The sequence below is a fragment of the Notechis scutatus genome, chromosome 2 (assembly GCF_049901735.1).
Source record: "Notechis scutatus isolate UNSWTSFEM ecotype Mainland chromosome 2, rNotScu1.2, whole genome shotgun sequence".
Taxonomy (NCBI): Eukaryota; Metazoa; Chordata; class Lepidosauria; order Squamata; family Elapidae; genus Notechis; species Notechis scutatus.
The window spans coordinates 185,719,271-185,737,116 of record NC_142010.1 but is presented as its reverse complement, the minus strand read 5'-3'; the positions used below and the strand labels follow the sequence as shown (position 1 = coordinate 185,737,116).

Sequence of the window (17,846 nt, the reverse complement as noted above, 5' to 3'; positions counted from 1 at the left end):
TATATGAACTGATTTAGAATTTCCCTGGGTATCAATGTCAGACTGATCTGTTGCTTGCTTTAGCCTTCCCTCCCTCCCATTTGAAAGCGCGCAAGACATCTCAAACTCACTCACATTAAACAGGTATTCCCTGAATATATTTCTAATAATTTCAAGCTTCAATATTGTCTCTTCATCTTTTCGTAATTGCCTGGTAGAAGAAGACCAAACCAAAATAGTTCAATAACTCTGCATTTTTCTTTGTTACTTGTTAGCATTTTGCCATCTTTGCTGAGAAACTGGTATATTGATTTTTTTTCTTTTATTTTAGATATATTAAAGAAACTCTTAATATTCTTAGCATGCTTTGCTTAGAATCCACGCCTACAGTTCAGGGCTACCCATCAGTATTCCTTTTAGTAGTTGATTCATTAAGCTGTTGTACAGCTACCTTGGTTTCTTCTGCTATTTTCCTTTTTTTTTTTCTCATTGGAATTATTTGCAATTTTGTTTCCAGTATCTTCTTCTTTATGACTGCCAACCTCATCATAAGCTTTTTTCTCCATCAGTTCTCCTCCCATGAGATCCTACATTTTTTTTTGAATTTGTTAAAACTACCTTAAAAATGAACACAGATTTTTATCTTTAAAAAAAAAAAAGAAGTCCAACAATGCAGGAACACTTTTTTGTCAAACATTCTTGCAAATCCCCTTTCCTCAGCAAAGCCTTCCATGTTAGTTAGTCAAGGATTGTACAGAAATTTAGGGGTGACTTTGGGGAAGATACAGTATGCAATATCTGTGATCAGGGGGAAGATGACATGAGCCTTTAAGGAGGCCCTTGAAGAAAAGATTACACTGTCCAATGACTGGAGGAAGTGTGAGAAAGAAAATCAAAATAACCCGCCGTATGTCAGGTGCAAAGGATCAAGACCATACATTAAGCTGAACCTCAAAGTTTTAATGCTTGAGCCAATACAATCCAGTCAACTAAAGGACAGTACTAAACTGGTGCCAGATAAGGATCAATGGAATTCAAGAAAAGCTGGACTTGGACAGTTCATGGCCATGTAATGACTCTAAGCTGATGATACATTTAATTCCAACTCCCGACTCTGCCTGCTCTTCTACACCTTATTTTTTTTAAAGATTTTTTTATTAAGTAAACATTAAAAACAATTGAACACAGTGAGACTTTCTTGGCAATCGTTTTTGCCATACATATTATAACATAAAAATGGACATAAAAATGGATATATCATTATATAAATATAATGATATTTCCTCTTTCCTATGTTGTTAATTTAATGCTAGTTACATATTTGTTTCTATTTATATTTATATACATTTATATACATATTTACAACCTAGCTTCTTTTCCTTCTCCTTTTTCCCCTTATAATCTTTATATTCATATCATAATTGTCCACTATATTTCATTTTCTTTAGCCTACATAACTTTAACTTTCATTCCTATAAAGCATCAACAATTTCTTCTTTTCCTCGACTCCATTGACACATTTTGCTCCAGACTTCATAATACTCTGTCTCACCCTTATCCTTAATTTCTAGAGTTAGTCTGTCCATCCCTGCACAGACTAATATCTTCTTTATTATTTCACTTTCGATAGTAATTTTGTTTACTATAAGATGGGACAAAGACAAATTTGGATGGGCTTTTAAAATTCAGTTTGCTTAAAACAGTTGAATCTTAAAACCAAACGCTGGACACCTTACAATTCAGCAACAAAATGATACGCTAAACTATAAAACCAAAACAAAAGCCATAAAACCAAAACAGAAAAAAAAAGTGGAGCCATGGCCACATTTCACTGATGTAATCCACCACACTGTCATCTTGCCCTGACCTCATCCTATCCCAGCACCTGGGGAAAGAAACAGGTCTTGAGTGTACTGATCTCAAGGGGGAGGATGTTCCACAGGACACAGGACATAATGGAAAAGGGACACTTCTGTGGACCCTAAACATGGCAATGTTTAAGGGAAGGGACCTACACTATGCTTTCCCTACCCAGTCTGGAAGGACAGGCAAATACTCTCAGGGCAAAGGTGGTTCCACAGATAATCTTGTTGTTGTACCCTACAAGTATAAAATAGTATCTTTGGAATCCCTGCAGTGTTTATTTCTTGACCCAGCCTGGCATGAAAGAGCTAAAAGAGGCCTTCCCTGGCCTCTATAGAAGAAAAAAAAAATAGTACAGTATCACCAAGTGAAGTCAGAAAGATCAAGCTTGGCAGTATCCTAACCTTTCTTTGCTTACTGAACCCCAGAAAGCTTTCCAGTAGATTTTTCTTAATATGAGCTACTCCAGATAGAGCTGCAGAAGTATTAAGAGAAAAGCGTAAGATCTGACCTAGAGACTTTCTGCTTTATCAAATATTTATTTGCCAATAATATGCAAAAACACCTGTGTAGTTGAACCAGGAGCCAGGAAAAAAAAAAAAGGAAAAGCAATGGAACATTTTACAACAGCCTTCTTTTCAGTAGTGTAGCTAGCCAGACACATTATGTGTTGTTTACTATTCTGTATTAACTAGAAATTGAGAGACATATTATTTATGAACAGAGAGAGGAGAGTAGTAATTTATTATTTGTTTAGATTTTTATGATTGCCCATTTTGGAGCACATAAGATCATAATAACTTCAAGTACAAAAACTTAAAACCATAAAAGATACAATATGATAAAATACCATAAAAGTATACAAGATGATAAACAGCAAATTTTGAAAATATTTTCTCTATAAATCTGCCTAATGTTTCTTCAAATATGTGTGCTAGTTGCCACTATTCTAACAGGAAGTTCTAGAATACAATTTAAGTAAAGTAAACTTTAGTTTTATTACAAACTTTAAGTAAAGAAGTACTTAAAAGATTTTGGATTTCCCATCGTTCAAATTCTTTGGATGATCGTGTGTGTGTGTGTGTGTGTGTGTGTGTATGTGTGTGTGTGTGTGTGTGTGTGTTATTAGAAATATCTAATGTCTATTTTTTATTTATTTTTTCCATATCATGAATGTTTCCACAAACATTGATGATATGGAAAAAACAAAAGGTTTTTCATTACAATCCTTATAAGAAGGATTGTTTCAATCTTTGATTATTTCAATTCCCTATTTTTTCTGTATGTTTTCCAAGTGGTATTATTTGGAGATATAATGACCTGCATAATTCATACTATATCAAGTATGTATCATAGATTAGTATTACCAGATTTATATTTTTAACAGTGCATTTCTTAATTAGGATGTATAGGATACCAACTGGAAGACATATTGTCAATGGATCATATAAAGCTTCCACATGAAGTAGACAGGGTCATGAAAGGAACAGATTCTCCCATTGCATCAATCAATGATCCAGTTTCAACTGAATTGCCTGTTGGAGATAATTGCCACCCTTTAAGCTACATGCTTCACAAGATGCTATTCATTTAAATATGGCACTTAAGAAAGGTTCATACTATTGATTCATACTAAGATGGAATTCTCAGAATTATGCTAATGGATGTTTTCAAGGAAGAAGTGTATCCCATTGGGACCTGATACAAAACTAATATCCTTCCTATGAGGTACAGTCAGTTTCCTGACAAGGAACAAATCCCATGGTGATCTATTCTTTTTTTAATAAGTTTTAAAAAAAAAAACATATCCATCTTCCATTTAAACGGTGTGCCGACTGGGTACAAACATTTTGTGCAATAATCAGTACATTACAATTATACTCAATACAAATATCTTACTATAATATCAATAAGTATATTTTTATTCTGTTATTATACCTAATATATCATATCATTGCCAATCTTTATTTTCCAACTATTAATAAAATAAATCCCATATCATATAATATTCAGTTTGTTCTTTTTCTTCAATTGCCAAGTTAATATCCAACTCTGTCAATTCTTTATAGAAGCCCTCTGCTTTTTCATATCTAGACTGTATTTGCGTATATGAATACCAAAGCATATCAGTCCCTTGTTCATTTAATTCTTGTTTGGTTTTGAGTTCACCCTTTTCATTCAAAATGTCTTTCTATCTAACAATATTTCCCATTTGGATAACATTTGAATATACAAGTGCTTCCATTGTTGAAAGCCAGACTGGGATCTTCAAATAGTGTTGTTTTTTCCCATATTAACCGTAAAGCATTTCTTATATAATGGTGATCTATTCCATTGGTCCTTTCAAGTGGAATAAGTAGATCTCTGGCTAGTCCCAATATTATCTGCCACCAATGAACATGACTATAAGTTCCACAGACTGCACTTCATAGGCCTGCAATCTCAAGTCCTTGGGAACCTGGAATAAGTGGTAATGGAAGGGACCTATCGAACACACTTTCCATGCTTGAGGATGATTAACTACTTCCAGGTGGCTTTGGAGAAGGCACCAAAAGAAGACGTGGATGGAGGATTGAAATCTGACAAGCCATTACAACCCAACAGTCCAGCCAATGTGACTCAACAGAACATGTACTTCGGTATACAATCTCATTCTCTGATTATCAGCTATGAGTCTTTTATTCACCCCGGGCAACCCTTCTCACACATACACACATACACACACACAGATTCACCCTCACTCATCACCCTCATCCATCCATCACACTATTTCCTTTTGGAGTAAGCAATATTATGAAAAAGGGCAGGGAAAGTGCTAGAAACAATGTGGATACAAATTTAAAGGCAGGGAATAAAGAAAAAAGGAAATGTAGCCTAATCTAATTTACATTCATGCTGTTCCCTGCATCGTTTCAGGCCTCCCTAACTGCATACACTGTTCTTGCTTTCACCATAGCCTTACACAAATGCATGCAACCTAGTCTTTAAACTTCTCACATCCTCTTTTGGATGTTCCCATCCGCTCCATGGCAACCATGATTTTCTTGATCTTCCCCTTTTGTCAGCAGATACATACTTTTTGTTTTGTTTTGTATTAGGTCTTCTTTCATTCCAAATCTCCAACAAATGGTTTTGGTATAGCCATGGTATGTTTGTATTCGGTTCACACCATCCATCAATTTCTTCTTCTTGACCCCCATCCCTTTCTTATTTTACCACACATGCCTTTTAAGCACTCCATTTAACTTACATTTCTTTTTCCTAAGCTCCCCAGCTCTCACTTTTAAATACCACGCTATGGACTTTCTGCCCAGTTATTTTAGCTCCTTTCAAGAAACATTCATATCTCATAACACACCACACAACCTTATGTGCAGTATACACGAGGCATACGGGTTCAACCCCAGATCTGTGTTTGAGCCTATATCATGGTTATGTTGACATATATATTTTATTGAGAATTTATTGTATTAGTTCTCATTATCATTAATATAAAATAAAGCAAAACAAGAAAGAAAAAAGAAAAATAGAGAAATAAAAGAAAAAGCTGAAAACAAAAATTAACAGAAAGGTAAAGAAAAAAGAAAGAGGTAAAGTAAAAAAAAAAAAACACCCAAGAAATAAAAAGGGATATAAGCAGGAGCCTTTTTCTTCACAATAGTTGTAAGTACAAGTACATCTTAAGGTGATATCATGATTCTCTTCTTTTTATAGTCTTTCCTGTATAATAATCAAAATCGTAAGTCAGAAGTTCATTTATTTTCTTTTTATGAGAAAGGTCCATAAGGGGTTTTCAGTCATGGATAAATGTAGGTATCATTTTATTTTTAATCAAACATGCCATTTTAGCCATTTCAGCAGGTTTTGTCATCTTCACCAACCATTTCTCCATTGTAGAGATTTCCAGATCTTTCAATTTGTATGTATATAATAATCTTGTTGCAGTTATCATATTTTTAAAAAGTGTTCCATGGCACTTTTCTAGCACTTTATCCATCATTCTCAGAAAGGAATGATCTGGTTTCAAGTGCATATTAATCTTTAAAATTCTCTGAACCACTGTATGTATCTGAGTCCACAATTCTCTATCTTTTTTTACACGTCCACCAAGCATAAAATGATCCTTCTTCCTCCTCCCATTTCCAACATAAATTTGAAGTACCTTTAACACATTCCACATATTTTTTCTGGTGCCATATATCAATCATTTTATTTAAAAAAAAGATTGTAACAAAATGTATATTTTAGTGCCATCAACCACATTTTTCCATTGTTACTACCTCTTATCTTTCTAGCAGCAGTTGCATGTCTTAAATTTTGCAGTTTCATCTATTTTCACAGCTTTGATAAATAGTGTGTTGTCAGAGGAGAAAGATCAGGTCCACATGTGAAAGTCAATTAAGCTAATTTACTGCTAATCATGCCTATGCACCAGAATCTTCTCACCTATGAGGTGACACCTCCTATGGAACATAATGTCCCTGGAGATCAGATTCACCATGACTCTGCTGAGCTTTTATAAGACCTTGAAAACCTTTGTTCTGTTATCACACTGGGAGCCCTAGATCTGTGGTTGAGCACCTATCACAGTTATGTTGATTGTTATTATTTCTTGGTGTTTTTTTTTTCATTGTGATATAGGGTATGTTGTTTATAATTTTTGGTATGTTTTTATCTCATTTTAAGTACCTTTAGCCACTCAGAATCATGAATAGGAGAAGGGCAATCATACAAATTCAATAAAGAAATCTTATCTGTACATTCTGCCCTGTAGAAAACCAACCTGCACTTCCTAAATTTTACTCATTGTCATCACCTCTTCCCCTTTCAATTAGAATTCTGCCAAAAGTTTAACAATTTCCTTATGGTAACTAAATAAGAAATTTAATTTGAAGTCCGAGATCACAATGAAGGCTAAACATAGTGTGTGTTGGGAGGTTGGGGGGGGAGATGAACGGTTTAATAAGTTATTATTGTTGTTTCAATAAGATACATTATATCTATCTAGACAAAATTGCAAGACTGTACCAAAGCTTCTGAAAAGGAATGACAAAGGGGCAGGATTGGACCATCCCTATGGAAATTCCAGGGATAGACCTACTATAAGGAAGGACTGATAAGGGACAATTAGGTACCAAAGGCCTGGTTAAGTCCATACACCAGGTGAGATAAATAGGTAAAAGCAAAATGTGTATGTGACTGATTTGAGTCCCCTCAACAGGTAAAGACAAAAGAATCTTAAATTGGCCTAGGTAAAAATGAAGTTTCTCGCTGTCTCTAATCCCGTTAAAGTCCTCAGCTTATGTCCACAATTGAGCCCAAAATTTATGCTGCTAAGCAAACAATTATTAAGTGAGTTTTGTCCCATTTAATGACCTTTCTTGCCACCTTTGTTAAGCAAATCATTGCAGTTAAGTTAGTAATGTGATTGTTAAGTGAATCTGGCTTCCCCATTGACTTCTTCTGTCAGAAGGTCACAAAAGGTGATCACGTGACCCCGGGACAATGCAACGGTTCATAAATACAAGTCAGCTGTCAAGCGTCTGAATTTTGATCACGTGACCATGGGGATGCCACAATGGTGGTGTGAAAAATGGTCATAAGTCACTTTTTTCAGTGCTGTTGTAACTTCAAATGGTCACTAAACAAACCATTGCAAGTCAAGGATTATCTATATTTGCATTCACTCTTGTCACCATTTTCCAGTAAAAACCCAGAGCCTGGATACAAAGGATTCAAAACCAGAGTTTGGGGGGGGGGGGGAAATCATGCACAAACAACACATTCACAAGTAAATGTTTTATACTGTATGCATCTAAGATAGGTAGGCTCACTACCAAATCTCAGAACACAGTTCTGCTTCTAGCCACTGATCAAGCAAATCATTAACTCCTTAAGGCCTGGATGCAAAGACAACATTCAGCCCTAAACTGCAGAAGGGAAGTAACTGACTGTGTTTGTTCACTTACCATTATCATGTTGAGTTGGCCCTTAATTGACTGTAAAAAAGACTGCACTTCCAGCACCAGGAGGAAAATAAATCCTCCACTGTAAAATGGGCATCAAATTAGCATGGCCTAAAATTGAAAGACAAATAATGTTTTGGAAGAACAGCACAGAACCATCCAAAGTTTACAGATTTGTGAAGTGTGGTCGTCTTTGGGGATGATAGCAGATACAAGAAGTGAAATCAAAAAGTAAAGAAGAAAGAGCTGAGAAGGCTAGGTGAAAACCTACAGAGAATAAAGAAGATGACCTTGACAGATTTGGGACAGATCTGTTACTTAAAGTGACGGAAGGAAAACATGGCTTAAGTCCCAAACAAGAAGAAAAGGTGAAGGTAAAGTTTCCTCTGACAGGGTTGTGTCCAACTCTAAGAGGCGGTGCTTATCTGTTTCTTAGCTGAGGGAACCAGTGTTGTCCAAAGAAACATCCATGTGGCCATGTGGTCAGCATGGCTATACACTGAGGTGCACAGAACACCATTACCTTCTCACCAAAGTGGTGCCTATTTATCTACTCGCATTTGCCTGCATTCAAACAGCCTAGGTTTGCAGGAGCTGGGGCAAGGAGCTCACCCCATCACATGGCACTAGGGTCTCAAACCTGGACTGTCAGTTTTTCCAGCTGTCAGGCCAGTATCTAAGGCCCAGGGGTCAAACGTGATCGTGTCATGTGATGTCATGTGATGTATTGAGTTCTTTTTTGCCTTTGCGGAGCTGGGGTAAGCATGCCCTGAGTGTGATGCATCAAGCTTGCAGGCCCACCAGCTTGACACCCCTGATCTAAGTCATGCACTTAGACAGACACCTACCTAATTCACACAAGGTAACTCCAGGAGTCCCTGCGGATTTTACTCCACTAGTCATTGCCAACTATAGGAGGGCAGTGCTCTTCTCCATTTCACATTCTCATAAAGAAAAGGAGGGTGGAATTGTTCTGACTCAAACCTGGTTCCAGGGAAGCAAACACGAGACAAAGATAACAGCACAACCTTTTAAAGTTTCTTTTCAAATCCCGTTCCTTCACGGGTAAAAGGATGCTTCAAACCAATTACCTCCGATAAGAAAGAGCCTTGCCAAGGTTTTGCAAGGCTGCCAAGAATACCAGATAACATTACTAAACAATAATTCCAACACAAAGAGTCTCCAAAAACCAACTCAGATATTCCTAACATCCACCAGGTTCAAGTGTAAAAACTCCTTTGCCTTCTGCAAAGAACTGGGGTTTCTCAGCTGGCTTTTATCTCCTCAGGGTGGGGCCATTATCTTGCAGCCTCACTCCCGAGTCACCCATGCTGCTGCAGCTGCTCTTTCCTTCGAGCAGCCCTGTGTGCACACGTGCTGGGCACGGGCTCCTCGGGGACCTCTTCATCGCTGCTGCCAGCCTCCACAGTCTCCAAAGGCAGCACTCCACTCCCTGATGGTCCTGGCCCCATCCCTGCATCACCTGCAGGCTCCTCACCTGACTCTTCGCTCCCCAAGCCCTCAGCTGTCTGCACCTGCTGCCGGCGAACCACAACAGGAATAAAGCATGGTCAGATTAGCACAATTCTATTAATTACTATTAATATTAAGGGAGGGGGGAATTGGCCTTTGTGTAGAATTGATTTCTTGGTTTGGTCTACATTGTGGGTCTGTAAAAAAAACAAAAGAAAGGAAAAAGCAAGATGTCCAAAAATTTCCAGAGAGAAGAAATTGAAGCTGGTAGAATGCGCCAGTGTATGTATGCACATCAACTCAGCAGGGTGACTGCAACATTTTGCAGTAAATGTAGAGAAGAGGAGAGAACACTGTTGTCAAACGGAGAAGAGTTCCAAGAAGGAACCAAGCCAGGAGGAAAAAACAGGTTGGTTTTCTCCTCTACTTTAAAATACCAAGTAGTTGCTATTAAGAAATGTTGGGGGGAACGGGGACTTTCTGGAGAGTTTTAAAAGGTTGGCTTGATCCTATGCCCATCCAGTCATTCAGCAGCAGCAGCTAGTCATGTCAACAAATGCCAGTTGTACCAGTAGTGCTCCCACCCAATAAGAAAGCCACAAAGATTGCAAAGGCCAAGCCAGCTGCCCCAAACTTTGAAGGAGTCAGAATGAACCAAATGCACTGGGGTTTTGGATAAATTGGCAAGATGCACCAGATGCCAGAGACAGTGAATCCCATCTTAGCCAGCTGACAACTCAGACCAACTTTAGTAGTAAAGATAGCCAAGGGAAAAAAGATGACTGGTGATAATTGGAACTGGAATTAGGCCAATATAGTTGACATAGGGTGAAAAAGTAATAACAGTGTACAGATTATTAGAATATTAGGCAGAAGGTGGGAGAAGACAGATAATTATGTTAGATAAGGCTATAGGATGAGACATGAAATAGAAGAAAAAATAAAATAAAGAAAATATAAAATAAAGAAAAAATAAAATAAAGAAAAAATAAAAATAAAATAAAGAAAGAAAGAAAGAAAGAAAATAGAACGGAGTTTAGAAGATTTAAGTAGCCTCTAGAAATATCAGATATCACACAAGATAAACAGCTGCAAAGCAGAAGCTAGCTTTTCTTTTGTAATAAAAGCAATGTATTTTTATAACAAAACCCCTTTTCCGAAGGAAATTGATGCATGGGCATTCTGCCTGGATCCCCCACTTCGATCCTTGAACCCATAACTCTAGTTTATTTATTCATGTGTGCTTTATAAACCCAATGTAATAGTAGTATTCAACCATCAAAGCATTCCTACATAAAGTGTCCCAGAAGAAGACATTGTACCTGTGGCAAGGACAAGTAAAAATGTATAGGAACTGTGCATTGCACAAATATTAAGCATTGTATTATGTTTGCTGTTTGGGAAAACGATTGAAGATTGCAACTGGGAATATCAGCGGTGGGTTACAAAACATTCCCTGACCAAGGATGAGAAAAGAATCGCAGCAATTGCCTCTTTGTAGAATTCCAAAAGCTAACAATCTTAATTGCTGCGTTTCCATACCAAACATCACTACCGAAACTCTCAGCTCACAAAATTACTGCAACAGCTTACATGTAATTAATTCCCTGATTGTCATGAGCAGAGGCCATATTGCTAGCCAGGGAATTGCCCAAAAAGATTAATGAAGGCAAATAAAATAAATGGAGCTTTAATAAGGGAGGACAAGCTAAGCATAAACTGCCAGAACTAGCAGACTGCAGCTCATCTTCCTGAGCCATGACAGTAAACATTTATCAAATGAAAAGAAAATCATATGCCAACAGCAAAATGAATTCTTCTGTTAGTGTTCAAGGACAGGCGTTCCAACTAGTCTCTTCTAATTAACTGGAGATAACAATAGAGAGTGGCTGTATCAACAGCAAATTTGTCTCAACTACTTCTTCAAAATCCAGAAATGCCATTAAGCTGTCAGGGCGCATCAATACTTACATGAATAAACAGATGGACAGATAATAAACTACACTTAGAAATGGCATGATATGACATAATGGTCCTGGAAGTCCACCTTAATGATAGACCTTCAACATAAAGGGAGGCAATAAATCTAAATCCAAATTAAATTAGCCAGCTTTGCCTCTGATCTTTCTGTCAAGAGAGAGAATATCACATTCAAAAACAGGAACTCCATGAGACATTTTGGGAAAGTTAATATTCACTGGCAAGACAGGAAGACAAAGCTGCAGATAATATTTCTGTCAAAATGTTAGAGACAAGATGATATGTAGAAACTTAGAAAAGTGTACTTTTGTATTCCAAAGGCAATTCTGAGGTTGTCGGAAATAGGGAGAATTTTATATGTGGAAGGAAAGCACTCAGGTTTATAAAGTTAGGGCCTGGACTGAACTGCATCAGATTCAGGGCCATAAGATGTGAGATTTTATTATACTTTCTATTGCCAGGCAAACTTATCACTCCAAGAACTACAAACAAACAAACAAACACTCTATGGTATTATTGCTGATGCTGTTTAAGTATTTCATATAAACCACCATCACAAACTGCTATTGTTTCTTTTTTGTAAAAAGGCTGTTGAGAATTGTGCAGTTTTTCTGCTATTCCACAATGCAAATGGATGGGCTTTTTCAGCCTTGGTAACAACTGAGCCTTTTTAAAAAAAAGGTCTAATCATTGATTAAATCCATGGACTGGAGTACATGAGGAGATCCTAATCTAACCATCTTTGACATGGCCTCATCGTCTGAACCAACATGCTATAATTGGATCCATTTTTCTTTGGCTATGTGTTTCCACATGTGTATGAGAGAGAGAAAAAGAGATCCCCTTCAAACCAGGCTTCACTGAATTAGGCCCTGCAGTTTAGTGGCAAGGTTTTTTGGAAGTGGTTTGTCCTTGTCTTCTTCCTAGGGCTGAGAGAGAGTGATTGGCCCAAAGGTACTCAGGTGCCTTCATGTCTAACAGAAGACTAGAACTCACAATAGCAATACCAATACCAATAGACTTATATACCACTTTATAGTGCTTTACAGCCCTCTCTAAGCGCTTTACAGAGTCAGCATATTGCCCCCATATTGTCCTCATTTTACCCCCCTTGGAAGGATGGAAGGCTGAGTCAACCTTGAGCTTGGTGGGATTTGAACTGCCAAATTGTAGTCAGCTGGCTGCAGAAATAGCTTGCAGTACTGCGCTCTAACCACTATGCCACAGAGGCACAATCTCCCAGTTTCTAGCCTGGTGCCTTAACTACTATACCAAACTGGATCGTTTTTCTCTGGGGCACTTCTTTTTCCCAATCTGGGCTAAGCTTGAAAGACTGAGGCATATATATAAAAAATACCAATTTCAAAAACATTTCTGGTGCTGTGGCTGTGCAATACCATTACTAAGATAGTTCCTAAACTCTACGACACCACAACCTTTTGAAATAATGGATTTTTGAGACCCCTCCCCTGGTGAAGAAAAACAAAAAACAAACAAAAAATACATAAAACTGCTGTGAGGACCAACGGTTTGATCTGCTGATCCAGCCATCACTTAGAAGCTCATGAATGGTTTGTTCTCTGCTTAGTTAGGAAAAGTGGCAAGAAGGTTTTGATAGCTTTGCCCGATCTTTTTTTTTTTTTAAAAAAAATGCACTCTTCCTGGTTGCTTGAGATCTCTTGGGGTCATAAGTCATAGTTAGAGAATCGATGTTAATGTATAAACTTTAGCTTTATAGCACTGATATAGAGACAACCTTCATTCTTTTTTTTTAATCAATGTATTATCTGCTAACAATAAATCAATGAGATTAGCTACAACTGTAATAATATATTCATGAGTAGAAAGATTATATTGACAACAAATGTGTTGAAGCCTATCAAACTTAAAAGCTCTTCAACACTTGTTACAACAGTCCTTGGATGTTTAGAATAGCAATTAATATGGTTTCATATATGGTTTCATCAGCACATAAATCATTTTCATTAAATAAAAAGGACCTCAAGGATGACATTAAATCATTTTGAGGTCTCCTTGGTACAGTTACATCATAGCAATGAAACTACAAACTAAATTGTTTCATGCTGTCTTAATGTCTAAAGGCAGAATCCCTTTAAACCTGTCTTTGGACACAACTGCTTATCAAAAGAAATCAAAACACAAGCAAAATCCATTAGCACTTCCAGCAAAATATTAAGCTAGATTTTTTTTTTCTACCTGACATCACATGTTCTATTTCCAAGGTAATGATGTGATTTTTTTGAATGTGGAGAGGAACATTTCATCATTTGAATCTCCTCTGGTTTGAAGTGGTAAAGGTCAAGCAGAGTGCAAAATAGTATAAGTGGAAAAGAAAAAAGTAACTGTAAATTCAGAGGATAAAAAGACCTACTGTATATTGTAGCATTTTTACAATCTATGTAGTTATTAATAGTTAATAATTTATTAAATGTATATGCCACCCTAAAAAATTCTGAAGATAATCAATTTATACATCATGACCTGCCTTAAAAATGCTGAAATAAAGAAATAAATATTCTTTAGTGGCTTAGTAGTGACTAACAAATTAAAATGTCAGGCAATTATCTTAAACTGATGTAAAATTATTTCTTCTTCAGAAATTACTAAAGATCTACGAAGATTTACAACTTAGCCTATCGCAAATGGCCTCCATCACAATGCAGTATCATTTTAAAAGACTCACGTTTTAATCATTTATGTTATTATCTTTATTGCCAGAGTACAACATGTGTACAATGGGATTGGCTGAGCCTCCCTTCGTGCACCCCACCCCACAACACAACTCACAGTGAGGACAGAAGTCCCTAACCCAGTCCCAATCTTATTACACTTTTACAACTCTCTCTTTTACTAGAGAGAGTTGAGCTCCTGGGTGCTCCCATCAGCTCTAGGAAAAATCTTACAGTATAATCTGCCAACTCCTTTCCCTCCATCCAGGACCCTTAAAACAAAGATGGCTGAAGACATTATCATATTGCAAATAAACTCAGTTTGTTTTCATTTTTTCTCTTCTTCTTCCCCACATACCTTTTGAGGTCCTTTTGCCATCTTTTGAGGTCCCTGTGTAAGCTAGGATTCTCAGTGCATTCAGAGCACCTCCAGACAGCCAGTTAAATATACTTTTTCTCTTGTAGGTGAGGTGGCACAAAAAGCACATCAGAATAATTTGCCCTATCAGCTGATAATATTATCTCTATCAGTAGAGATTAGGAAGTGGTGGTCTTCTTAAGACTTAAGAGTGTTTGGTGGATTTTCTACCTTGATGTAGGATGAGGCCGGGCTGAAAGTAGTTTGGGTAGACAGCTAGCCTCACAGTTTTAGTCATCTGCTCCTCAATTGCCCCCCTCCCCTGCTTTCTAGCCCCAAAAGCAGTGGAGTCCCTTCTTTTGTGGTTGAAAAAGTGGTTTACTGTTTCCATTCTCTTTATCTTTTCTGATATTGACCTCATTAGTGTCCCATTATAACCTGACATTTAGTTAAGCATTGGCCCAATTAAAACAAAATCTAATTGAATTTACTTATCTTCCTCCCTTTTCTTCTCTTATTGAATAACTGTATATGTACCATAATTGGAAGAACAAGACCCACCGAGATATGTGGAGTTTCATTAAATGACCTGGTGTGGTATCCATTTTCTTCAGAGATGATTCTGAAAGCTCTTATTAGGTTGACAGAGAGGAAGGATCTCTCAGCTGGTCACTAACCATTAACAATGTCTACGTCCAGGCTACTTATATAAATGAAAGATGAAAACACACATGCTCCTAATAACTGAGAATACAACCCAAGCCCTGTTACACTAATCAGATGTGAAGGGTTACATAAGTGGCAAGCAATTGGCCTTCTCCGAACTACAAGATTAATGTTTGGCAGTAGGCCTCAGGTCAGTTTCCCAAATATTGGTAATACTGGTTTTCCTACTTTCTTGCCAAATATTGTAATTTAGGAATTAGCAGACACAATTCTGACATAGTTTGGCTTTCATTGCAGGATCCTTTGAAAAATATTCTGTTGCAAAATATTCTGTTGCAAATATTATGTCCTTATAGACTTTACCAAAGAAAATCAGTGAACTGAACTGGAACAGACAGAAATCCAGGTGTCAGTATATATACACACACTCATTTTCCCTTAAGAACTGCCCCTCTGGAAAAGCACAATTTGCTTGGTTGGCTCCTTTGCATTTAAAAAAGGGCTTATGGATTATGGATATGAACCAGCACCACGAGAAAAAAAATGAATACTGCTGCTACAAAATGCTCTTTTCTCTTAAATTTGTCCTTGATTAGCCTTCGTGCCGAACACCAAAAACTACTTGTAAAATTGTGCTTTAAAAAGCAGAAACAAGGCCCAACGAGGTACGAGGGGGAAAAAGACAGATGTGTAACTCAAAAAGAGATAATTACAGTTTAGGCGCACAGAATATAGCAACGCTAACCCAGACTTCATCTTTTTGCTTTTCCGCTGATTTCCAGGATTTATCTGGGCTACTTTTGTTTTAAGTGAACCCATAAAGGTGGGGAGAAAAGCTTTATGGCAAGTCTCCCATCTTCCTGTTCCTTTTAAATATTGCTTCTCAGATGAATTATTAATTTATTAGATATCATTCCACAGTCATTATTCAACTGACACAAATGGAAAAGCCAGAAGGACCTCTCAGTCTCTGCACATATGTTCATGCACAGCGGTATCAAGCAGAATCTCATTTTCTCCCCGATTCCCAAATGAATGCAACCCTTCATATACTCGTGCAGGCATACCATATGCCCTACCCCAAACTAGAAAGAGAGAGGACTCTTAAAAGGAATTTGTCCCACGGGGTGAGAGATGCTGTAAAAGGGGTAGGGGAGAGGAAAATCATTTCACTGGGTTTGCTTATATATTCTGACCTAGTCTTATCTTTTAGATTCAGATTTATTTATAAACATTGTGTTAGCTGAAGTGAAAAACTTTTCCTTGGGAACCTTTTAATGGATTTTTCTTCTTTTGTTTATAAGTATAATTGGATATTCTAGTTTTGTTATTCCAAGTCATAATCTCGGAGCAGATAATTCTATGGCCTTAGGTAATGTGTCACTTTTTTTTGTAGCCCCATTTCTCTCTCTCTCTCTCTCTCTCTCTCTCTCTCTCTCTCTCTAGAGAGAGAGAGAGAGAGAGAGAGAGAGTTTGAAAGCATGTAAAAATGCAAGTAGAAAAATAGGGATCACTTTGGTGGGAAGGTAACAGCATTCTGTGCCCCTTTGGCATTTAGTCATGCTAGCCACATGACCACGAAGACGTCTTTGGACAGCACTGGAGCACTGGCTCTTTGGCTTTGTAACGGAGATGAGCACTGCCCCCTAGAGCCAGAAACGACTGGCACGTATGTGCGAGGGGAACCTTTACCTTTATGCTTACAAGAATATGCCCTTGAAATCCGGTGACTGGTTGGTGACTAATGGGAGTCAGTTTTTATGAAATTTTGGAGGACAAAGACATATTAAGGTAGCTGTGTTAAAGCTCTGATAAGGTTAACATGGCTATTTTTCTTCTCTTTTTTTAAAAGATGAACATTCCACCTAGTTTCTTCGTTACACTGAGTCCCTTTATATCCTCTCTGTCATTGACTTAGTCAAAACATCATTGCAAAAAACAGTATGGCCTTTAGCTACAAAAATACTGCCCATGGCTATTGTTTGTTTGGTTTTTTGGACTACATTTATTTATAGTTTCAATAAAACACAAGTGTTGAATTTAAAAGACAGATATAACAACAAAGCACACATTTAACATATAAATTGGGGACAAAAATGAAAAAAAATGAAGCAATTAATAAGATATTTCCTGGTGTGTACAAGTCATAGTTATTGCAAGAAACCTGGCAACATGTGTATTGCTGGTTTAAGTTAGGCCTTGCAGAAGGACAGTTAAAATTTCTTGATCAGGAAAGACCACAAATCTTCATGATAATTGGGTTTAGGAGTGCCAGACATCATAGGAGGTAGAACTGATTCTAACTGGTTTGAATCCCTAGCACCGCATAACGGAGAGAGCTCCTGTTACTCGTCCCAGCTTCTGCCAACCTAGCAGTTCAAAAGCATGTAAAAATGCAAGTAGAAAAATAGGGACCACTTTCCATGTGCCTTTGGCATTTAGTCATGCCAGCCACACGACCACGAAGACGTCTTCAGACAGCGCTGGCTCTTCGGCTTTGTAACAGAGATGAGCACCGCACCCTAGAGCCAGAAACGACTAGCACGTATGTGCGAGGGGAACCTTTACCTTTACCTTAGAACTGATTCTATTGATTTGAGCAGAAACACATACAATTATTATGTATGGTATATTTGCTTATCATTTCTATAATAGGTAGTGTACCAATTCAAGCCTACTTTAGATTTTTCCACCTGAGGTTTTGACCGAAACAAATCCTTAGGGGCAAGTATCTTGTTTACCTCATCCTACTAGACAGGTTTTCCTCATCCCCGAGGAGACAAATTGCTTCCAATTTACCATATTATGGCATCTCATTCCAGGGAATAATGTCTCTTGGTCCAAACAAAGCCTTGACTGAATTCAAACAGA

General features: G+C 37.4%; 1 protein-coding gene across 1 annotated transcript in view; it reads right to left on the bottom strand.

Moving 5' to 3' along the window:
- The window catches only part of LINGO2 (leucine rich repeat and Ig domain containing 2), a 784,226-nt gene that overhangs the window by 534,739 nt on the left and 231,641 nt on the right, over positions 1–17,846 (bottom strand). The gene's annotated exons all lie outside the window — the stretch shown is intronic.